Raw genomic sequence first — 26,021 nt, 5'->3', positions numbered from 1 at the left:
TTTTTTAAAAACTGTATTTTCGATCTTGTATTGTGTTATTTTAAATTAAAACTAAGGCACCCTTCTTACCCTCATATCCCTGTGCACGCTGGTAACTCAGAACCAACAGCAGCCGATTAGGCGCTGCACCGGCTCCAGTCACTTTCGAGGTCGCCATCTTGGGTGAGTCAGAGGGCGAGCAGATTACTTGCTCGGCCCTCCCACCCTCCACAGTATAAAATACGCTTTTCTCACTGGCGCCGCAGCTTAGGCAGACCAGGTAACAGGTTCCTGAGGCGGAAGCCGGGAATTCAGTTAGCTGCGATTTGTAGCGATTTGTTTTTAAAATACTGTATTTTCAATCTTGTATTGTGTTATTTTAAATTAAAACTAAGGCACCCTTCTTACCCTCATATCCCTGTGCACGCTGGTAACTCAGAGCCAACAGCAGCCGATTAGGCGCTGCACCGGCTCCAGTCACTTTCGAGGTCGCCATCTTGGGTGAGTCAGAGGGCGAGCAGATTACTTGCTCGCCCCTCCCACCCTCCACAGTATAAAATACGCTTTTCTCACTGGTGCCGCAGCTTAGGTAGACCAGGTAACAGGTTCCTGAGGCGGAAGCCGGGAATTCAGTTAGCAGCGATTTGCTTTTAAAAAAACTGTATTTTCGATCTTGTATTGTGTTATTTTAAATTAAAACTAAGGCACCCTTCTTACCCTCATATCCCTGTGCACGCTGGTAACTGAGAGCTAACAGCAGCCGATTCGGCGCTGCACAGGCTCCAGTCACTGTCGAGGTCGCCATCTTGGGTGAGTCAGAGGGCGAGCAGATTACTTGCTCGGCCCTCCCACCCTCCACAGTATAAAATACGCTTTTCTCACTGGCGCCGCAGCTTAGGCAGACCAGGTAACAGGTTCCTGAGGCGGAAGCCGGGAATTCAGTTAGCAGCGATTTGTTTTTAAAAAACTGTATTTTCGTTCTTTTATTGTGTTATTTTAAATTAAAACTAAGGCACCCTTCTTACCCTCATATCCCTGTGCATGCTGGTAACTCAGAGCCAACAGCAGCCGATTAGGCGCTGCACCGGCTCCAGTCACTTTTGAGGTCGCCATCTTGGGTGAGTCAGAGGGCGAGCAGATTACTTGCTCGGCCCTCCCACCCTCCACAGTATAAAATGACACTCCCTTCTCGAAGGCGCAGCGGGCAGGCGCAGCGGGCGTGCCAGCGGCGCACCAAAGGCGAGCCCGTCTGCGCCCGTCCGCGACTGGCCGGGGCAAGGGGCACACCATTCTGCCCTTTTTGTCCCATATACTGCTCACGATTTGAAAATTCTGCACTCCCAAATGCCCCTTTGTCCAACTGCACTGGCTAGATTGGACTCATTGGGTCTGCTTTGTCCGCGTTTGTCTTTTCCGGAGTCTGTCCCCATGGCAGCAATAGCCCCTGCTCCTGCTGCTCCGATCCCTGTGGACATCCCTCCCTCTCCTGCTAAAAGAGCTACTAGCTCAAATCTCACGGTGAGCTATCTGAACACCCGCTCGCTGGTCAAACAGCAACTGGAGATTTTTCAGCTCCTGGACTCGGACAAGCCCGACATACTCTTTGTCACAGAGACATGGTTGAATGAGGAATCTACGCCGGATATTCTCACGGCGGTTCCTCCAGGCTACTATATCCTTCAAGCCAATAGACCCACCGGTAAGCTGGGTGGCGGGGTGGCAGCCATTATTAAACATCCCATTAGATTCTCTGCAGTAACTACTATCGCGATCCCCTTAGTCGACTGCCTCACTCTTAGACTGGACTCTCCAGTGGCCCCCCTTATTTGTGTTTTAGTTTATCGGCCCCCTCAGTCCATGCCCAATTTTCCGTCTAAATTTAGCGAGATGCTCTCCCAGCTGGTCATTAACAACTCTAAAATCTTGATCCTGGGGGACTTTAACTACTGGCCCTTTGATGATAGAGAGAGTGTCTGTTTGTCCACCTTCTCCGACCTGCTGCTGGTTATGAACTGCTCCCAACGCATTCGCCAACCAACTCACATCAAGGGCCACACCCTTGACCAGGTATGGACTTACAACCTGGACATCTCCTCTCCCCTTGTCCTTCCTTGGACCTTGTCGGACCATTCTATTATTACCTTTTCTCTTGTTATTACTACCCATGTTAACCGTACCCTTGAGGGCAACCTCTCCGCTAGGAACTGGAATAGGGCCGATTTAGGCTCCTTCGCCACTCTACTTAGAACCTCCTTCCCACCGGAGGACGACTCGCTGGACACCCAAGCGCCTGGATTGCAGCACTGGCTTGAGTCTGCTAGCGACATTGTAGCCCCACTGAAACAGGTTAGGTTAAAACGCCCCCATGACGCGCAAAGATGGTTCTCAGAGGAACTTAAAGAAGAAAACTCAAACTTAGACAGGCTGAGCGCTGTTGGTGGCGAGACTATACTCCTGATAAGAAGCTGGTATTCACGACCCTGCTTAAAGACTATAAGCTAGCTATTTTGCAAGCCAAAACATCTTATTTCCCTAAGAAAATTACTGACTCAGCCTCCAAGGCGAGGGACATTTTTTCTATTGTGGAAGAACTTTCACACCCAGATAGGATTACCATCTAACCTTCCCCCTCCCAGGCACTATGTGACTCCCTCAACTCTTTTTTTATTGAAAAAGTTATCAAAATAAAAAACAGTATCTCTTGCTCGGCCCACTCTAATGTATCCCCCTCTGCTTCAATGTCTGCTGATCACAACTTGCAGCAGATTACACAGATACCACCTATTTCGGAAGACGAGTTTCGAACACTGTTAAATAAGGTGATCTCCGGCTCCCTTTTTGACTGTGTCCCCCCCCCCAACGTTTTGCGTGATGCTTTTTCGGCCTGCCCTATCCCCCCTCTGACTCTCCACAATAACTAACTCAAAACAGGTTTAGTCCCTAGTTCCTTCAAGACCGCGGTCATGGTGCCTATTCTCAAGAAACCCAATGCCGACCCATCCCTTATGAATAATTTTCGTCCCATCTCCCTACTCCCTTACCTCAGCAAAGTCCTCGAGGCCCATGTTACTCACTGTTTGAGTTCATTCATCGAACACTCACAGTTCCTTGACTTGCAACAGGCTGGGTTTCGACCCGCCCACTCAACTGAGTTAGTCGTTCTCGCAGTGATGGAGGAACTGCGGAGAGGGGCGGACGGCAACACCAGCCAGACTCTGGTACTCCTCGATCTGTCGGCCGCCTTCGACACGGTCGACCATGATATTCTGGTTGGCCGTGTCGAGGAGGCCGGTACCGGGGTTCAGCCCTTGACTTTGTTCGCTCGTTTGTGAGCGATCTTCATCAGGCTGTCCGTCTATCCCAGTTCTCCGCTGACAAGGTTAAGATAACATGTGGCGTCCCACAGGGCTCTTCTCTTACCCCCCTTCTTTATAATTTGTACCTTGCCCCTCTCATGCGTTCCTTACGAGGCAGAAATGTCACTGCATTTAATTATGCAGATGACATCCAACTGATCCTCGACATCGACTCCTCTGATCAATCTATCCACAATTTCCAGTCCACTCTGTGTCACATTAGTGACTGGATGGGAGCAAACCATCTGAAACTTAACCCCAATAAGGCCGAACTGGTTCTTATCGGAGGTACATCCAATCCATGGAATTCCAACTTCTGGCCTACTGACCTAGACCTTCCCCCTCGCCCTGCTGATTCTGTCAAAAGCCCTAGGGGTGGTCATCTGTAAGGACCTATCGATGAAACCCCAAATTAACGCGGTGGTCTCTTCTAGCTTCTTTCACTTACGTAAAATCCATAAGATATCCCGATTCCTAACCACAGAGGCCCTCACCCTGGCCTTACTTGCCCTGGTTATTTCCAGGCTCGATTATGCCAACTCTCTCTATGTTGGCATCCCTGCCTACCAACTAAACCGATTACAGCTGGTCCAGAATCAGGCGGCACGATTAATTTTCAATCAGCCTAGGCATCAGCATGTTCGTCCACTATTGAAAACCCTTCATTGGCTCCCTGTTGCTGAACGGTGCAATTTTAAATTGGGATGCACGATCTTTAAAGCACTGGCTGGCCTTGGTCCAGCCTTCATCTCTTCCCTTTAACAACACCACATTCCCCCCCGAAATCTCCGGTCCTCCCATCTTGCGCTACTCAAAACTTCCACCTTCAAACGCAAGAGACATGGAGGGCTCAAATTCTCTTTTCTTGCCCCCTCCTTTTGGAATGCACTCCCCTTGGAGTTTAGGCTCACCACCTCTTACCCTCATTTTAGGTCCCTCTTGAAAACCCATCTGTTCCGAAAGGCGCACAATTAATTCCTCTATGTTCTGCCCTCACCTGTTTCTCTCTGCCTCTTCACTGCCTATAGCGCCATGAAACCGCTGGGTGTAAGTGCTCTCTACAAGAATTTTTTACATTACATTACAAGGTCTAAAGACAAGTTCATAGTCTTTGGTCCTCCTTGGTTCAATGCCTCTTTGACCCTCTGATAAGACAGTGTGTGGCATGCTGGAAAATAGTTTAAGAATGGAGGGGGTCTCTCCTTGTCGTTCGGGGTGGACTGTTTCCATGAGGAGCAAGGCCAGTACTCATTTGCATAACGCACGCAGACCCTCTGTCTTGTCATCTGATCTTCAAGGCACAAAAAAAACAAAAATAGAACTGCAACGAAGGCAAGGGACCTTTCAATATATTCCAGTGGTTGTGTCTTTTATTTATTTGGCTTTAATGCGCTACCACATTAAACTCACGCCTAGTGACTTTGTGATTGCTTGCTACCTTTTACGAAGATGAAAAGGAGGAATGTGGGCAGCTATAGTGTAGCTCCTCTAAACTAGCAAGAAAAGGGCCAGGCTAGAGTTAGCTTTCTCCGATCGATAGTCAGCCCACCCATGAAGCCGTCCTCCGGTTGCTAGGGACCACCTACAGGTGTCACTCGATCTCCCTCTCAGCACTCCAGACTGTGTCTACTATGGCCAATGTAGGACAATAACACGAGACACTCATCCATCTATCAATGTCCACTATAGTTACTAGTCACTTACACATCGCAATGGAGCGACCCCTAGAGAGTCTTTGCAATTCTAAAGTCGCAAGTCCTCTTTGAGGCAACCGGCTTCATGTGTACAAATAATTAATTATACAGTGTCCCGCTGAGCTGAGGTACTATACAAACTTTGCAGTGAAGGCGCAAACAGGCTTCCTGCGTAAACTCTGCTCATCTGATACCAAAACCCCTTTCCTTGTATGGAAAGGAATTTCTCCAGCCACATTTTTTGGAAAATAAAGACTGCGTGCAGGGATGCGTGGAATTTATTGGAGAGGCGCAGCTGCTCTAAACGGTAGGGGTGCCGTTTGTGAAACAGGCCCTTAGATTTTGGAAATGTAGGCTGGTCAGTACATCTGGCCTATAGTTCACATTTATAAGTGTACGATTCTGAGGTAGGCAAAGCGATTTCTCCATGCGAGAGACCGCAAGACGATTCTGTGGTCATACCCGGTGTCCCCAGGGGGTGTAGTTTCGGAGGGGGGAGGGGGTAGGGGGGCTGATTGTCGGGAAATCTGAAGACTTTCGCTCGCCCCCCACCCCACCACCAATTTTATTGACCAAGCTACGGCCCTGGATTTTCCTCTCCTGTGTTTCTGTAAATTGTTTTTTTGTGTTGAACGCAGGAAAAATCCATGTCTTGAAACACAGCTGAAATTGGGAATAAACATGCAGGAAAGGGCCCGGTAATTCCCGGTCCCACAAGTTATTTCCCATTTCAACCATCCAAACTTGGAATTGCACTATACCGGGACGGCAACACCATCCGGAAACTGTAATTTCGGCCCTGCAACCTCATTTTCACCGTAGCATGCCACTCAGAATCAGGCGATAAGTGTATAAAAACTGTACCTAGCAGTGAGACTTGGCAATTTCTTAGCTCGATGTATCTGTCTTTGGTGATAATACTGATAACTTCCTCTTTTGCCGGTTACTTTTCATTGGTTCTGTCTCCTAATGTCTAAATGGCCGCGGCTTCCTTCCACTTCCATTATTAAAAGCACTATCTCCACTATGAAGGCCATTTATGAAAGAAAGACTTCAACTGAAGGCTGCAAGGGTACCCACACCTCTATCGATGTGATCAGTTCCTCATTTAATGCAACTTTGTTTTCCTCTCAAACAATTCTCCACATTTGTGGACTCTGGAATGTTTGGGCGAGGAAGTCAAGAGACAGCACTTGTACCAGGGGTGCTTGCGAGCTTGCGATACTTTTAAAACAGAGTATCTGCACTTCTCATGAGCAAACCACCTTCCATCAGGGTACCACAGGCGCCACCAAAATACACCCCTGCCGACTTTTTGATGTATACATCTTTCTGCAGATTCTTCCCCCTATGTACTCCTCGGTCTAGCCATGACTCCACTTCTGAATGTGACATCACCAAACTATATCTGACACTAACCGGCATCCTGGTGTCAATTCCCGTTACTCCATGCCTCATCAACTCTGTCCAGAGCTCTCTCTCAGTTCCTCACTGACAAATTACTACATTTTCAGCAGAGACCAGGTCAAATGTCTTTACGCCTTTCAGATGGTTTCAAATGGAGATATTCCTTTTAGAACACCACAACAACAGTATGTGGTGTCTGGTTTAGCCACGCGACACGACACAGGGGACTTCGACTCTTGTACGTTACTGCATCCGAAGGCTATCAGGCAGGAGGAGGTCAAGCTGTTTTTGACTGAGACCTCCAAAGGAGCCTTCCAAGTGGACTGCCTCTCCCAAAGGTAGAAGCAAATAAAAAGTGCCAAAGGAGGAAGAAGTCTTAATCCTCGAGGAAGCGGTCCCATTCATGAGACCATTCAGGATCCATGAGACATTTTCTGGTGACAGACTCTTCCTTAACATCAGGTGGTCACCCCGCGCCTAAAAGGATGAGATTACAGTTCGCTGGACCTTTGGTTGACTCCATGAAGGTTGAGTCCTACCAACAAGCGACGTCAGATCTTGTCTAGGATGGCTCTACAGTACTCTGGTCTACTCAGTAAGGGCGAGAGGATTTGTTTCTGTGGTCTCTTTGACTCCAGTGGGTGTGGCCCTTGCACCCCCTGATGCTGTGACTCTGCGGCTACAGCAATGGTGCTTATGGCAAAGTAAAAATGGATATTGCACCATAGGCCCTTCTTCTACGCTGATTCCAAAGGCAATGATAACAGCACCCACAGAGCCATCTCTGGAACCGACCAAGGAATCAATAAAGGAGAGTATTATCTGTGTGACAATGGAGAAGGTCACAACTAACTTTAATGATGAATCTTATGTGAGCACCTTACCAAGGCCCAAAGATTTTGATTCATATGCTTTGGCTATGGAGGAGAAGGACTATGATCACAAGGAGGATGATGAGTTTAAGGCTAATCAGCTCCTGCCTCTTTACAATACAAATTCTGGCATCTACCTTCTTAACAATATGCCAGTAGCCTAGACACTTCACTGGAAGGTGATATTGCTTACACCTCTGACCCTGCTTCAGAGGTGTAAGTGTAAGAGTAAAACAGTTGTTCTGAACGTAGCAGAGTCCTTGAAATTGACCATGACTTCTGTGAAAGTGAAGTCTAATATTCTGACAGACCTTTGTGGAGCTCTCCTAGGCCCTGTAATAGCTGTGTAAGGGAAAGCCATTTTGGTCCCTCAGGCCATAGACAGATCACAGAGTGACCGGCATTTTTGTCTTTCCACCCATCAACGGAGACCTTGATCGTTCAAATCTTATCTTCATAGCAGAACCCCAGAACATTCCCTACAGCTTTCCCAAACAGGGAATCCCAGAAGCTCAGCGCCACGGCTTATGCCTCCAGCATCTTGGGTCTGTGCATGGCTAATGCCACCTGCCTTTTAGGCTGATATGGTCATGTCTATGGGAACTGGTAAAACCTATGATTGTCAGCCTTCCAGACCTTATGAAGAAGCCATTCTCTGATCTGGCAAGAGATGACCTAAATGCATCAAATTAGATATGGTGGCTTGAACTCTGTAGACAGCAAGGTTCGTCTGGAGGTATGGGTGCCGCTCTGCATCAATATGTTCAGATATTCAGGCTTCACGAATGGCGATGTCTTTTGGCGGAGGGCAACTATTCACAAAAAAAGGGAATAGTTTTCTTGGAATATTTAAAAAATAGTAGGGCTAAGGTTTTGTATCCTTGGCCTGGCCTCGACTGCCTGGTAATCTCACCAAAACTATTGGAAGTTTAAGTGGGTGTTCTAGGGCTGTGCAGTCCTGATAAGGGCAGCCATCTCAACCTGTTTAAATGCCGTAGCAACTTTATCACCACTTTTTTGGCAAGAGTAAATCCAAAAAGCATCACCTGCAGCAACATAAACAGATCCAGTTTTTATCATTCTGGGTGGACTATGCCATGTCCAAACTCCTCTGACTCTTCCGCTTCACAGGGTCACCTTCCAGAGGGAGGAAAGTCTCCCATGTTTGTAACTTGATGGGAGGCAATCACAACCGATTGTTGGGTGATCTGTTGTGGCAATGTCCTATCCTCTCTACCCTCCCCCAAGTGTGCCCACCTTCCCTTAGAGCATGCTCACTGGCACACGCCTGCAAGCAGAAGTCCAAGTTTGCTTGGCAGAAGGCCCATAAAACTATTGATCTTTAAGAGAAGGGCAGAGGACATTACTAGTTTTACCACTTGGTCCACAAGAAGGAGAGAGGCTTGAGTACTAGCCTGAATCTCTGCCTTCAGAAGCTGTTCATCTGTAGATCCTGTTGTCTTTGAACGTAGGAAATTGGTTGGTGTCCTGGACCTCCATGATATCTACTTTCACTGTACAATTCTCCTCATGCACAGATAGTACACATGGTTCTTAATGGTCTAGGCTGTACCATCAGCATCAAGAAGTCTCACCGACTTCCACACAGAGGCTGACCTTTATTGGTGTGGTGCTCGACCCAACCACCAGAAAGGCCTCTCCTCATCCTCAAAGGATAGCGGCTATTCAGGAGATGACTAGGATGTGTCTAACTCAAGCTTGGGTCCTGATCCTGCAGTTGTTATGCTTATTAGGCTTCATCCTGTTAGAGCCTCCCACCAAGTGGCATATGAGAGCAATTATTTTAAATCTCAAAAGCATTATGCTTTGTGGTTTGCACTGTCCCTTGCTCAGCATTGTCTTGTGGTGGCTACTGCTTAAGGCTGCCTAGCAACACTGTCTACATTTATGGATCTTCCTGACCAACCTTCCCTGATCAAATCCCCATGCTGGCTTGGTTTCTGAAAGGATTGACTTACTAGTTTCCTCCCACTCGTTTTATTGTTCCAGAATGGAATATGAATCTTATATTGACTTTCTGAGTGGCATCTCCTTTCGAGCTGATGCAGAATTACCTGGTTTGGCTTCTGCATTTCATATGCGCTAATCAATCAGCTTTTATCTTTTTTCCCTCCTCCTCATGCAACCAAGAAGCATAAGTGACTGTAAAGACCAGATCCCAAATGTGCATATTATTCTGACCTTAAGCAATGTGACAACACTTATGATTAGCTCTTTGCGGGATTTACAGAGCCAAGAAGGGCAAAGTGGTGACTAAATGCACATTTCACGTTGGGTCAGACTCTGTGTAAATGTCTTTAATACCCTGGACAAGAATGTTCCTCTGGACGGCAATTTTTTCCATTCCACAAGGGCAGTGGCTGCTTCTACAGCTCTTTCCATAGGCATTCCCAGCTGCCAACATTTTCTGGACAGCGACATGGCTGTCTTTGCATACTTTTGCTCAACACTGCTGCCTCAAGTGTAAGGCATGCAGTGATGGGTACTTTGCCTGAGCTGTGGTGCATGGTTTCCTTGGTGAACCTGCACTAATAGTCCCATCTCTCAGGTGAATACTGCGTTGGTACTTATTCACAAGGTGAGGAATCTTCAGGAAAATATATCCATCAGAAGAAAAAAGAACTTCTCTTTGGTAAGCATATTTCTTGTGGATACATTTTCTTCTTGAACATTTGTCACACCTTAGCTCCTCTTTAAGGAGCAAGTGCCATGTGTAATAAGGTTCCAAGATATGGCAACATGTTTTGTGCTGTAATTGTAACCACTGTGGCTCTCACAGCTCCTCTCCGCACATTAGAAACCAGTGGTTTTGTGAACCCCCTCCCCTGCTCCACCAGCTTGAGCGCAGGAATAGGCCAGGAATGGCCCATGCAGGTAAGAGCAGTAGGGCGGTGAGACGGGCAGGGGGGATTCGACAGACGACGACGAGGGGAAATCAATTATTTATTTTATTTTCCCGTTACATCATCTGTCGAATCCCCCCAACCCGCCCACCGCTTTTATGTGCACGGGCCGCTACTATGCCCGCAAGGGCTTGAAAAAAAGCCACTGTGTGGAGCTTGCCAGTGTGATGGACAGCCCTATCTCGGTTTGCTGGTTGCTCTGACAAAACTTTAGGGGGTTGCAAAACACAGGCCTATTCCTCTTATTGGCGCAATGCCTGGTGAGAACTAAAGCCCCAGTGGGCCTCAAAAGGCTTCATCTCCTGCGAGAGAAAGTGACATGGAGAACCACCCAGTCAGACCTATTCCCTGCATCCATCACTGGCATGACGCCTTTCTTCTCTTTGGACAGAAGCTGCATCAAACAGGAAAGCAAACATGCTGCTGGCATCCTCTCCGTACCTTCCTCTAATGAGAGGCTTCTGCTGGGGTGTTTCGTCAGCGATTCCTGTAAGCTCACTGCATCTGTATTCGAACTGGAAATCACCTGCTCATTACATCTGTATTCTAAGTAAAAAGTACCTTGTCGTAATTCGAAAAGAAGAACTGACAATGAGAATCAAAAACTGAATTCCATAATAGACTTTGAAGGCTCCAGAAACCGACTCAGTCATTTTTTTCAAACCAGAATGTATTTCTCTCAGTGCAGAAAGCAAATTGGAACAGCATTTCTAGTGGTAAAAACAAATTTTTAAACCACATCACGTCATATTAATCTTGGTATTTATGACTGAAAAACACCAAACGTGTCGTTTTTGACTGATAGCTTTCTTTTGTAAAATTTTTTTATTTTTGGTTCTTTTTGTAATATTTTTGGCACAAATCTGGGTAATGTTGACACAAAAGAATGATTTTCTTTGTTCAAACTAATGGCACGCGAACTAAAAACAGTTTATTCTTGCAGCCTCAGCCGGCATTGCGGGGACGGGACCTTTCCACCGGCCGGGTCCCGCGTCTTCTCTGCTCCTGTCTCTGGCAGGAACAGGAAGCAGGCAGACAGGCTCACTTCCCTAAGCCAATTACAATGCTGCAAACTGCATTGTGATTGGTCAGGACGCTGCCCTGCCAAGGGCTTATGGGGAGGCCATGTTCTCCATGCAGACTGCATTGCCACTTTTTAATTGCAGCAATTTTAGGACAGTGCACAAGAAAGCATTGAAAATTACAAGTTGTACCAAGCACAGGGCACCCAATTCGTATAGACAGCTATTCAGAGGAGAGGAAGGCAGCCTCCCACTTTACACATTGGTTTAAGGATGAACAAAGAACCTATAAAATACTTCACTGTACTCCAGCCAACTCACTGTTTGGCACAGGAAGACATTTGTTTTCTCTTCGGTATTCAAGAGTATGGGTCGACCAGGCTGTTGGGACCTACCAACAGATGTTTTTATTTTCTGAAGAATCCCCCTGTATCCCCTCAACCTAGGGTGACCAACCGTCCGTAAATTTCACGGACAGTCCGTAATTTCGGCCGTCTGTCCGTTGTCCGTGAAGCATTCTTTAACGGACGCCATTTGTCCATAATTTTAACCTCGGGCACCGGTCGCACTACCCTTAAGCCGGCACAGCTTCCACCCTCCTCCCTTCTTGACTCTGATGCAAAGCTCAGATACCCCGCAGCATTGGAGATGCACAGCGGGATGGCAACCCTCACACCTCCAGCCCTTGATGAGCTGTTAAGAGGTGCTTGAAGGTGACTGAGAGGGAGGGGCGGCAGCTTCAGGAGCAGGGGCATCGATTCAGATGCAAACAGCCCTGAATGCGCCATGTCTCTGCGATTTAGGAGGGCTTCACAGATTTCATTTCTGCCCTGGGCCCAAACATCCTAGAACCGGCCCTGATTACACTGTGCAGCACTGGTTCTCTTCACGGAGCTTAAATACTGTCACTAAATTGTAAACAAACCTCGGTTCTTCTAACATGCAGTCTTAATGTAATAAAATTAAGAAATGGCACAATCGCACCCACACTAATTAACAAAGTATGGAGGACAATCAGTTAAATCAGTTCTCTTGGAGTATCTCCTTTACGTACTGTACATCACAGTGGGGGACGGCAAAACTAACATTTTGGAAAGGGCATGTCTTCTTGTTGTCTTGTCCAGGAGGGGGTGAGTAGCCCTACCCCACCCTGGAAGAGACCAAGATTATACTAGAATACTGTATGCCCACCCCTGTGCCCACCCTGTTGGATCCTGTTCCCCCTCCTGTGATGGCTCCTGCCCCGCCCCAGTGATGGCTTCTGTCCCCCCACCTGCCCCCCACCTGTGATGGATCCTGTCCCTGCCCTGGGTGGCTTCTGTCCCAGGCCTGGAATGGCTCCTGCAGCGAGAGTGAAGTTCTTGATGGGCCTCTTGTCAAAAAGGCTCTGCTCAAAATTAATATGAAAAGGTGGGCGAGTGAGTAAGTGAATGGGATGAATTAGTGAAAGGGTAAATGGATGAATGAAAGATTGAATAGATGGATAATGAGAGAGGATGGATGGATTGATGAGTGAGTGGAGGGATGGAAGAGAGAATAGGTAAATGGCTCGATGTTTGGGTGGAAGGGTAGCTGGATGAGTAAAAGGGTGGATGAGTGGAAGGATAGATGAGTGAAAAGGTGGATGATGAGTGAGTAAGTGGCTGGATGGATAAGTGAAATGATGGATGGATTGATGAAATGCAAGGTTGAATGGATGGACAAATGAGTGAAAGGGTGGATGTAAGGATGGATGAGTGAGTGAAAGGGAGGGTAGATGGACAAAAGGATGAATAGATGAGTGAAGGAGTGAAAGGATAAAAGGATGAGAGAAAGGATGGATGAGTGATAGGGTCAATGGATGGATTCATTAGTGGATTAGTAGATGGATGGGTGGGTGGATGGATGGAAGGAAGGATTGCTAAGTGAAAAGGTCGATGGAGAGAGAAAGGGAGGATGGATGGGTGACTGATAGAGTGGAAGGGTGGAAGGATGAGGGACTGGGTGGATGGATGAGTAAGTGAAAGGATGGCTGGATGGGTGAAAGGGTAAATGGCTGGATGGATGAGTGAAAGGGTGGATGAATGGATAATGGATGGATGAGTGAAAGGATGGATGAGGGGATGGATGAGTGAAATGATAGATGGAAGGATGCATGATGGATAGGTTTGCAAATTGTTGAATATGTTTGGATATGGCTGGGCTTACTTCTATACTATTGCGCGACCTCTGATGTGTCTGTTAAACGTATCCAATTGTCCTGAAGTTTTGTCCTGAATTTTGACCTCCTGTCCTGAATTTGTGTCCTGAATTTTGACCCTTCGTCCTGAATTTTTACACTCCCCGTCCTGAATTTGCACCAATGCCAGTTGGTCACCCTACCTCAACCTTGAATCAGGACATACATACCCTGATTGCCATACCCGGATTAGAAAATAGAGTTAGTGATAGAGATAGAGTGAAAGAGAGTAAGAGTGAACCCAGGTGAGGGAGCAAAATTCAGCACCTCCCAAAAATATTAGCATGTCGGCTTTCATTTGAGAGAATAACTCTTAACATGTATGGCGAACATGCACATATGTAACCAGACTCCTGTGGAGTCAATATGGAAAATATCACAAAACACAGAAAATGAGGTGTAAGGCAGGAGTCAATGATACACGGTCATGTTCGAGTATTTTTCAGAGAAGACTAAAAGAGAAATAGCTCCTAATCAAGTGGGAATTAGTGGAAAAGAAATAGGGGGAGAAAAAACAAAAGAGAAGGTTTGCAAGCATGGACTCCCACTCACGCTGTGAGGTACCCACCCTCTGTAAGTCTGTGCACGATTTATTGTGCAATGTTAACAACTTCCAGTGACCCATCGTCTGGACGCATCATTGATCCACCCCTCGTCTGCCTTCAAGGAAGCAAGCCATTGGAGCCATCCATCCAGGTAACTGACTCACTTGTTCTCCCATAGAACGCATTAGTCCACACAGGTGCGCCCCATTCAGCCACAGTTGAAAAGGCCCTGAGAGTCCTCCAGGTAACAGGGAGGCTAGAAGACATTATGGGCAGCAGTGGACTGCACACCAGGCCTCTCTCCTGGAAGGGAAGGTAGTAAACAACATGTGATTAAACCTCCACTGTGGACATGTTTATAGAAAAATCGGTCCCTAGGAATTATTTGGAAGGAAAATATTATGCTTTGTCTGGACTCTTCCAAGCATCCACTTCCTCGTTGCCTCAGTAGGCTGCACTATTGAATGTTTTTTGACCGTAATTCATGAATGTACAATTGCGATTCAGAGTGAGAAAAAATAAGGATAAGATGACTAGCTGCTCTATTTAAGAAATACAGGGCCAGATGTAGGTAATCTCGATTTACCTACTCTTAAATACCGAATCATACCGATTCGGTATTTAAGAGTAGGTAAATGGGATGTAGGTAATTTCACTTTTGAAATTACCGAATCGGAATGATTCGGTAATTACCGAATCGGTATTTACCGATTCGGTAATTGGCATTGATTCCTATGGGCCTTGAGGCCCATAGGAATCAATGCTAATTACCGAATCAGTAAATACCGATTCGGTAAAATTACCGAATTTGCAAGGGGGACAGGGTGTCACTTTAACACCCTGTTGCACCCCTTAATTGTGCATGGGTGCACATGTTGCTGACATACATGACCTTAGGGCATGTATGTCTACAACATGGCCCGTTTTTTAAAGCAAAAAAAAAGCTTTTTGAAGGGTTTTCATTATTTACCACCAACTTCTAGTTGGTGGTAAATAACGAATTCTTAATCCCTTATAGCACTGATTACAGTGCTACCTACATGTTGAATTACAGAATCAGTAATTTTACCAATTCGGTATTTTACCGAATCGGAAAAATGACAAATTCGGTAAAATTACAGATTCTGTAATTTAACATGCCCCTACATCTCAATATCAAAATACCAGTCGGAAACGGCCGAAAATCGGTATTTTTGGCCGTTTCCGAGCGGTATTTGGAAACCTACATCTGGCCCACAGTCTCTATGTTACTCGAGCAGCTTTGACACAGAAGAGCATATGTACAAGCCCCTATCGCCCCCACAACGTCACTTTTTACGACATTGTGGTGGCTATAGCGGCATTGCCTTATTTACAAGGCAGCGTTTAGTCACTTAACTTGGCTTAACACTGCCTTGTAAATAAGGCCTCCTTTCACGCTATGCTTAGCGTGAAAGGGGCGGTGAGGGTGGTGCGGTGGGTGTTCCACTGCAACACCCATTGATTTTGACGCTGCTCCCTATTTGCAAGGGCAGCGTAAATAGGAGGCCGTGCCAACATTAAGACCAGGGAAAACCTGGTCGTCATATGGCGAAACGAGGAGAAATGCATTATTTCTCCTCGTTTTAGCTTTTTCCATGTATGATGTCTTGTGCAGCACACATGGAAAAAGCAAAATGCCTTGGATTATTTATGTACAGGAAGGACCCCTTCCAGTACAAAAACAATCTTTAAAAAGGCCATTTTGTGACTTCCATGTGTGCTGCATTAAGCAGCACACATAGAAGTGACAAAATGGCAGGTAAAGGTTGTTTATGTACAGGAAGGGGGACCTTCTTATGTACCGGAAAGGGGAACCTTCCTGTACATAAACAATCTTTCCCATGCACTCAGACTCCTTTGCACTATGGTGCAAGGGTGCCTGCATTGGCGCTATACTGCTAAGTGTAGTGCCAGTGAAGAGGGAAACGCAAGGCTGCATCATGTTGCTGTAAATATGGTGCAGCCTTGCATTTCTGAAGTGGCGGAATGAGGTGTTAAGCCATGACGGCTAACGCCTCACTCCGACACTTCCTCGTACATATGCCCTTGAGTTTTCTGGCATTCTTATGCTTGGGCACTACATAAGAATAACTTGGAAAATCAGTACAAGTAGGCTAGATACCAATATTATTTTGTTGATTGTCAATGTAGGTGCAATATAGCATTTTAGTCAACTTTTTATGCTATTGTCTGTAGTTTAAGACATTATACTATAATTAACTAATGAGGCCTGGGGTAATATAGAATCAAAGATTGTTACAGAATTCACTTGAACAAAGCAAACATTTATTTGGGAGGCTACATAATCTTTCAGAGAAAGATTTTGGTGTTCATTGGATCGCATCTATAGGAATTGTCCTTGGTGCCAGCGGTGCAGTGGTAAATGTGCAAAGTGAGACATAATTGGTGCAAAGTCCAAAAGACAAAAGAAAAACATCCCTAGCTGAGTTAATATGAAGAGGGACCAATCAAGAAAATGCATTTTTAACAAAGCAAATAATCTAAAAAGGGTAATAAGTTGCTTCTTCCCTGTTGAGTACTCTATTGGTCAGAAATCCAATAAGGAATAGTACCACAATAGTTACAGACAACAGAAATCAGACATGGGTCTAGACCAAGTGAAAAAAATAATATAACAAATATAGAAATGTGTAACATTTCTTGTCATGGTCTTCAAATGGCTGGAATAATTGCTATGGGCATGACAATCTGTCAATTATGTATTGCCATGTATATATACTAGAACAATACATCAATGTAAGAAGTTAGATTAGCACTTTGGGGTGGGGGTGACTACCCACCTCAAGGAACAACCTCCCTCCTCAAAGTCATTAAATTATCTGTACTGACCCCCGGTATCCATGGCACATAGCAGAAAGGCTTACATTAGGGCAATGTGTTAAGTATTTATGCAATACCAAAACAGTAATAAAGTAAAAATGCAAAATAATAAAAATCCCAAGCTAAAGAAAAAAAATCGAGTAAAAATGAGGGGAAAGAGAATAAAATAGCAAATTTCCAATAAAGGGACACTGAGGTATGAGTTTTTAAAGTTTTAAGTTGGAATAGCACCAAGAAGCATAAAGTGCCAATGACAGTCAAAGGTCACAGTGGACCAAAAATGTGTCATTGTTTGATGCTGACCATGAAGGAACGCAGGTTAGACTCACTAACCAGGTTCCTCTACGATGGAGAATGAGGAGGACATCTTCCCCAGACCCATTAAAATGTATTGCCTACATTTCTCTGGCTACAGGATGGAGATCCAAAAGCGTAAGTAACTAGGATGGAGACTGGTCTACCTTTAGAAATTGCAGAAAACTTTGTTAGCTGCTGATTAGTCCTGCCTAAGTACTGCCATTTGGGGGATGGTAGAAGTGAGGGTTGGGACTGTAGTTTCCTTTGTTCAAGTGTTTATGCAAGTCCTGTCCGTTCATCTATTCCTGATTACTGCCGAGGAAAGCTGGGTGCTGTCATCTTCAACTTCATTGTGCTCATGTTTTGTATACTCTTACTCAAAGCCAATCCCAGTGCTGTCTGCTGTGAGAAGCATCACTTTACACAAAAACCGTGTCTGCAGAGCAGCTTAAGAAGGACACCTGAAAAAGAACCACTCCCAAATTGGTTCTGAAGTTTCAGACCGAAGATCCACATCACCTGTTTGGAAAATGTTTATAAAACTGGGATCCAAACTGCCCCAATTTGTTCCTTTCCTAACTTCTTTTTGCCCAAGGAATAGAGAATTCTTCAGAGTACTCAAACAGCTGCTGCGTGACCAGGCATGGTGTCTTCTTCGCAGTCAGTCTGCCAGAGGTGAGGGTACATCACTAGAAATCTGCACATTCTGCTAGAGCAGTTGAGGTTCTACCTGAGTGGCTAGAAGCCTCCCTTCTAATAGATGGAAAGACTGCGCCTAAATTTGTAGGATGAGAGACTGTCCAGAAGAAGCTCAGTCTGTTCCTGGCATGAGGAACACCAATAGAAAGCTGACAGCATTGGAGAGCAAAAAGCCGGGATGATCCTGTAACATAAGTCTCCAGGTCTCTCTGCATCATTCTTACTGAGAACTGCCCCAGAAACTTCAGCATGGCTGTGTGTGCTGACAGTTGATTCAGGCTGCAAGCTGTTGCTGCTGCTTCCACTCCTAGAAGGTAAGAAGTCATGTTGCATCTAAGTGAAGCCCAGTCAGCCTGGGAAACTGCAACTACATATCACCACTGAGTGAAGCCCAGAAAGCCAGGGAGGTCATAACTGCCAAACAAGCTGTGCTGTGATGTCCCGACTTACAGTGCTGTAATCATCCATCGATGATGGTGTGAGGAGAGACTGCTGTGAGGACAGATGTTTCAGGCAGTACCCGTTACATCATCCAATCGGCAAGACCCTTGCACGGGTTCCATGAGGCTTCATCTGCGACTCCACTTAGCAGTATTTTCACAACAAAAAGGCACTTAAAATGTATTATTAGGTTAACTCTACAAGAAGTGGACTTGGTAAGAGTTGCATGTAGTTTTATGTGTCTGCTTTAGTTCCCTCCTGTCCCTCATGCGGTACCCAGGCCAACGAAAAGCAACATCAGCATTACACCTAGGGACATCTGGCTTCAAAGACTGAACACTAAACTAAATACTTAAACTAAATTGGAACACAACACTTTTAGTATTTTCAGTACTCTTCTGCTACTTTTTATCCTCTGTCCTTGTAAATGGGCCGCTATAACTGGAGAAGAGTAGCACACTAGGAAAGATTCGGTAAGCATCCTCTGCAGACTTTGTTGAACGCACTTCCAAGAGGGAGGTGCAATAAATATGGAGTAGACCCCATGGTAGTCTAGGGTGACTATAGAAAACGAATGAGGATGTATAGCAGAGACCCTATAGGAATCACAGAGATGATTAATTTGAGAAACATTTGCTGCTCTCCCACTAAAGAGTTGCAAGGAATGCAGGTCACCCTGCACCCAAAATACTGGAAGAAAGCCCTTACTCACTTGAATTTCATAGCCCAGTAAGGGAGGGTCTGGGGAAAAGTGTGAGCACAAGGCTGGTATCCTTGGTCATAGATGTATTTCTCACATCGGCACCGCGTTGTTACATTGGTGAGCATGGTATTTTATTTTACATTCACCAATGGAGCCAACTTCACCTATGTTCAAAAGTTAGGGTGGGACAGCCAAAGAGAACCTTTTCCCTTTAGCTTCGAGCTGCTGGAACTGATGAAAATCCACTGTGAGGAACTCTGCTACATATTTACAAGTCCCTATCGCCACACGAACATCACTTTTTATGATGTTCATATGGTGATAAACCGTTTACCTTATTTATGAACATGGCTTAGCACCGCCTTGTAAATGAGGCCCCCTTTCATGCTACACTAAGGAGCCAATTACGATGTTGGTCGGAAAGCCTCCAACCTTTGGAAGCTTTCCGCCGGTGGTCAGAGCTTTCTGACCAACACAGTCGGTTTGCGGTCCGACCACTGAATGACGTTGTCGGCCATCGGACCGTGAACCGTTTGGTCATTCAGATGTGGTTCCAACCAGCTCTCTGAGTTTTCTGGCCAGTCGGAACCAAACACTAATCCCCTATGGATGTCGTTTCTACCATCTGGATTACAATGTCGGTTTCCCACAGTCTCTCCGTGCCGGCCTGTCTGACATGGAAAGTTTGTCGGAAAGTGACTTTGGGAGCCCCTAGCAGGGCCCCCTCGCTGCCTATGGTTGATGGTCGAGGGGGTACCTAGGGTGCCCCCCTGTAAATCCATGCACTTTGTGGCAGGCACCATAGTGTGCCTGCCACAGGGTGCAGGATTTTACACACACACTCATTTCTTTATGGGAGCCTGTATAACGGCCGGTTTATGGACGTAACACAAGCTCCCATAGAGAAATGTTATAATCCGACGGAACCGTGTTCGGTCGCATTGTAATCAGGCGGTCGAAACTGCCGACCGGAGGTCTGTCGGTCGGTCCCGAGATGGTGTCCGTCGGAGATAACTCCGACAGACATCGTAATAAATCCCTTAGGGAGAAAGGGGCATGCAATGAGTGTTGTGGTGGGCGTTCCACCACAACACCCATTGATTTTGATTCTACCTCCTATTTACAAGGGTGGCGTAAATAGGAGGCAGCACCAAAATTAAGACATGGGAAAACCTGGTCTCAACATGGCGAAAAGAGGAGAAATTATTAATTTCTCCTTGTTTTGCAGTTTAAATGTGTGCTGCATTGTGCAGCACAAATAGAAACAGCAAATCGCCATGAATGATGTTCATGTGCAGGAAGGTGTCCCTTCCTGCACATAAACAATCATATAAAAATGACAATGCAACTTGTATGTGTGCTGCACAATGCAGCACAATTAGAAGTTACAATTTGCCATTTTGGATAGTTTATGTGCAGGAAAGGACAACTTCCTGCACATAAACAATCATTTCCCCCAATCCATACACCCTTGCACTATGGTGCAAGGGTGTCTGTGTTGGTTCTGGGTAGCTAGATTTAGTGCCAGCACTAGGGGAAACGCAAGGGTGCGCCACATTATTGTAAATACGGCATCAGAATGGCTGAGTGTGGCATTAGCAATGGGTGCTTAACGCCACCCTTTGCCATTCACTTGTAAATATGCCCCTCTGTGTTCTAGCATCTCACTAACGAGCCCATGTTGCATGCAGCATCACAAACCTTTGATGCACAAATCTTATCTACGGGGAGAGAATGTTGTCTCACGGCTAGACTGCTGACCTTGGTGCTGAGAAACCAAGGTTCGAGCCTCTGGTCGACTCCACATCCTGTGTTTCTGGGCAAATCACTTAATCTTCCCGTGCCTACAAAACTAAATAATGTATCCTTGTGTTACATAACTGGTGCTCATGTTAAGTGCTCCAATACCTTCGGGTTGAGTTTGCGCTATATAAATCTGCAACAATAAATAAAATGTTAATTATGTTGAAAAGGTGCTTGAGGCTCTATTTTGAGATATAAATTATTTATTTTCCTTCCGGGCTTCACCAATGCCAGGCACTAGAATCTAGAAAATAAAGAAATAGTGCCCTGACGAGTTGTTGGAAATTACCCTTTTTGCAGGGTCATCCCTAAACTTTTGGCCTTCCTCTTGTATTTTTTCTGACCTGTTGTTGTTGGTTTTATGACTCCATGCACTTTACCACTGCTGATCAGTGCTAAAGTGCATATGCTCTCCCTGTGTAAATATGACTGTGAATTGGTATATCCCTGATTGGCTTATTTGGTTTACCTGTTAGTCCCTAGTAGTGTGGTCTATGTGTGCCCAGACTGGTAACCCAAATGCTGCTGGTGGACCTGCAGCGCATGTTTGCGCCACCCACAGAAGCAGCTTGTAAATGGTACCTCAGACCAGCCACTGCAGAGTCTGAATGCAGTCCAGAACTGCCATCTTGGCTGTGAAGTGCCCATACTTCCCAGTCCCTGAACCTTCCGTTATCATAATTTCAGTCACCCCTATGGTAGGTGCATTGTATGTGTAAGGCAGGACATGGCTTGATATGTATAGCATGTCCTGGTAGTGAATTACCCTCCATTTTGTTTTTCACTGCTGCAAGGCTACCTGTTCTCCATAGGTTAGAATGGGCAGTCTAGATATTACATCTTATAGTCCTAACTGTCCCAGGGAACATGGTAGAAATTTGAGTTTAGTATGCCTGAGCTCAGAATAATAAAATACATCTTTTAGCAAAGTTGGTTTTAATGTTCTGTGTTTGAAAATACCAGTAGGTATTTTCTTGCCTAAGCCTTCCAGTGTGTTCTGCTGGTATGTGTATTGGCTGTCTGTGTCTAGAGTGGCAAGGCAGGCTGAGTCAGACCTGGGTTGAATAGAGAGATCTGCATTGAGTACTGGGGAGGGGTAGCTCCTTGACCTGAATAGGGCTGTGACTGGCAAGGTGATTGCTGGATCCACCTCCTACTATGCTTCTGATGGCAGACCCCCTCTTTCTGAAAGGAAGGATGCACCCTGGTAAACAAAGTGCTCCAGGTCTGAGCAGAACTGGTTCTTGCTGGGTTCCGTGACTAGAGACTTTTGAGAACAAAGACTTTTGGAGTATAAATATCTGTGCCCAAACCCCTGATTTTTGTATTGCTCCTGGATGTCAAGAAGAACCTCTGTCAGTTTCACTGAAGGAATCTGCAGGAGAGGACTGTCCTTGTGCTTGTGTGCTATTTTTTGGATTTGCCTGCAGTAGTTCCCCTTGGACTTGGAAGAAGAGGGAAAATGACTTTTTCGAGACTTTTATTTTACTAAGCAATCACCCAAGGGCTAGAAGAGAGCTGGCCTCCTGCTGGAGTAACAGGCACATCTGACTACACCCCCCCCCAGCCTCCTGATTCCTCCCAGCGAGGATTTCTATCTGCAGGTGAGGCCCCTGTGAGTTCCAGGGCCTCTAGTTCTACTACAGAGAAGAGAGTGCTGCAATCGTCGCTAAGGCCTGTTGGCGAGCCGACGCAGCTGAAGAGCGTAAGAAAAATCATTGAGTTGCTGCCGCCAAGCGCTCGCAAACCAAAGATCATCGCATCGCACGCTTGCGGGCCACAAAGTGCTCGCTAACCCCAGAGATCATCGCATCGCACGTTTGCAGGCTTTTCGAAGGCTTGCTAACCCCAGATCATCGCATCGAGATCATCGCATCACGACATCGCAGAGCGGACTCCGTGCGTCTGCTATTTTCTTTGCATCGCACCAATCGTCGCTCCCTCGTGGGCGCCATTTTCTTTCATCGCAATAAGGTCGCACAGGCATCAGGATCAGCGCATCATCCTCCCTTGCGGCAAGGATTCAACACATCGCTGGCCTAGCGTGAAAAAGTCTGTTGCTGTGTCCCGCCGCACCCGCAGACCGGCGCATCATCCTCCCTTGCAGCTAGGATTCAATGTATCGCCGGCCCAGCATGGGGAAAATCATCGCTACAGCTCGTTTGCGACATTTTGCTTATTTTGCTACGAAATCCAGGTACTTTGTAAGCATAAGGGTCGCAGAGACCCCTGCTTTGAGCTGAACCCCTATTTGAACACTTTGAACTCTTTTTCCAGCTTTTCAAGAGTACCCCCATTTTTCAGTATTGTGGCTTTTTAACGTTATTGGTCTTGTGTTAAGTCTATATATAAAGATACTCTTTTTTTATAACTACTTGTGTGGGGTCCCTTTGTAGTGTCCTTCACTGTGTTACTGAGTATGATCATAAATGCTTTACACACTGCCTCTGAGATAAGCCTAGCTGCTTGTGCTATATTGCCACAGGGTTGAGCAGGGGTTATCAAAGGGTGTAGCCCCCTTACTCTGACTTAGGAAGAAGGGTCCCTACTTGGACTGTGGCCAATCACTGCCAACTAGAGACCCCCATTTCTTACACGAGTCACAACACAGATTAAGCCCCTAGAGAGCTCTGCAAGTAGTCCCAGCTACTCAGAGTAAGAAAGCCAGCATCACGCTTTGTGCAACAACCTCAAGGCATTCCCTGCCTCTAAGCTCCTTTATATTTAATATGAAATTGATGCAGCACTGACTTCTGACTTCTAGCACCCACCACCAGCTCATCAGACTAATGGGAAACTTACTTCTTCTCCGCAACCAGGCCAATTGACATGCTGAACGCAGTCACTGGCATTGAATATTCTGGTTTAACAGTGGATTCTTGTCAAGCCATAATCTACAACTGCACTGTCAAATCTGATATTAGGACTGTTGGAAGAGACCTGGGGTGAAAAGGGATGAGGGGAGACTTAAGAATACTTGGCAATGTGGTTATGTGTGGGAGGTTAAAGGTGTGGAGATACTAGGTACGCTTAATGTATTAACAAGGTGGGCATTTAGGAAGTAAGGAGTTGGCAGGAGTGCTGCCTTTTGTTAGGGCAGACACGTCTAAATTAAAGTGATATTTTGTACATATGCAGGAGCCCGACGTGTTTAGTTCCGCCCATCTAAGTGTATATTCATTTGCACACTTGTCTTAATTAGCTCAGAATACATTTTACAAAAAACATTTTAAGGGATGCTGGAAAGATATTTTTAGCACACAAGAACCAGCTTCGTTGAACCTCAAGTGATCCAGTGCTAAGGCTGAGATATTAAAAACAGCTTCTTGGAAGTTTGGGGGGGGCAATGGTAATAAGTTTGTAAATGTACCACCTTTACTGAATGAGAACAGTCCAACGGGTGTGAGAACAATGTTTTAATTCTACCGTAAAGAACTAATCAATGCAAGGGGTTTACAACTTTATGATAACTTACAAAATTGTAGTGTATTATTTGTATTGCCATTTTTCATTCGTTTTCAAATCCCTTCAGGGCTTGTCCAGCCTCTCCTGAGGGCTGTGATGATTTTGTGTTCTTTTCTTCCTACTTTCTGTTCTATGGCTCTAGTTTAAATGGCTGGTCTAAATGGCAAAGGTTGCACTCTCAAACCTCCTAGAACACATCACGGCTGGAAATACCAATTATGCCTCTCTGCTCCCCAACAATATCCTCATTGTCTGAATATTGATAATGGAAAGCAATGTGGTTTTAAAAACACATTTTAGCAGGTTTAATTGGTGTGTGTTCATCCTTAATGGGTTCCTTAATATGTGTTATCGGCGAACATAGTGCTTACGGCAGGTGTCTGCTTTATAAAACGAAAGATTGAACTCCTCCTACATCCACAGATCAGGGAAAGTGAGGTCAGTGGAAAACTCTTCTTTCCAACCCTCACAAGATACTTTTATCTATTTAGTTTCTGGCCCATCGGGCAGTGTCATCATATAGATTTTTGGGCCCCAGGCAAGACATATTTTGTGGCTCTCTGTTTCGAACAATTTAGCATTTCACTACCCATTTTCTGCTGTTTCAAGACTGCTGAATGCCAAACAAACCTGAATTAGACATTAAGCTTTCAGTAGCAGGGTCCCACTGGAATAGGTCTTGGCAAGATCCCCAAATCCTTAAAATGAACACTAAAAAAGAGAGACAGCGTCAGATGTAAAGGTAAAGGTAGGCAGAGGGAAGGGGAGGCTGAAGTAGAGAAATAGAAGGTGGTGAGATAGAGAGAAAAATCAATTTCCAATGGGGCCCTTGCAAAGTGGGGTCCCATGGGAAGACAGTATGAGCCTTACAGGAGGTAAGGACGAATCCTAGGCACTCTGATAGGCACCTTAGTGCGTAAATATGTTCAATAAAGTTTTGAATTCAAAGTTGAGCGTAATTTGTGATTGGTTTATTTCAACAATCCTTGTTCATGATAGTATTCAGTTGATCACAATTCAATATTTCATCATCATATTATAGTCCTATGATCCATGAATTTAAATTTTTACATTTCTTGTGAGGTTGTACATTCAAGGCAGTCCCCGATGCATTTCGTGCTGAGGTGCACTTCTTCAGGGGGAATCTAAAAGGTAAAGGGAAACCATATGTAGGGCGCTGATACAGGAGTCCCAAAAACACAGTGTGTATAACTAAGCTAAACAATGGTGAATGGTAAACGGTACCAAGCTTTAACTAGGCGAGAGGATGAAAAACCAGTGTGGGTTCATCTTCGGTTAGTGGAAAGGAACGTGAATAATAGGACGATTCAAACGTAAAGATAGCATGCCAACATGTTGTGTGAAAAGATAGTGTCCAAGGTGAATGTTAAAAAGTCGAGGAGAAAAGGAGGAAAACAACGGTGTTCGAAAATAAGAATAGACATAGTGATCGGTAGAAACGTAAAAGAGCGCTGTGAGGAATTAAAGTATCCCAAAAATCTTACTCAGTTTAATTATCATTTTTCACCCTGGAGTGCAGCGGTCTCTTACAAAGTATCTAGTCCCATGGGAAGAGCCATGCCTTAAAACGTCTCTGTCTTTGGGAAGGGGTGCCGAAGTGCATCAGTAAAAGCCAGTAGAGGGCACGTGTGAAGCTATGTGCACGGTTGTAAAAAAGTATCCATGCATGGTGACGAAAAATGGAATCCTTACCACCGGGATCAGATTACATAG

The sequence above is a fragment of the Lissotriton vulgaris genome, chromosome 7 (assembly GCF_964263255.1).
Source record: "Lissotriton vulgaris chromosome 7, aLisVul1.2, whole genome shotgun sequence".
NCBI lineage: Eukaryota > Metazoa > Chordata > Amphibia > Caudata > Salamandridae > Lissotriton > Lissotriton vulgaris.
The sequence above is the reverse complement of the archived record's forward strand: the minus strand, read 5'-3'. Positions refer to the sequence as shown.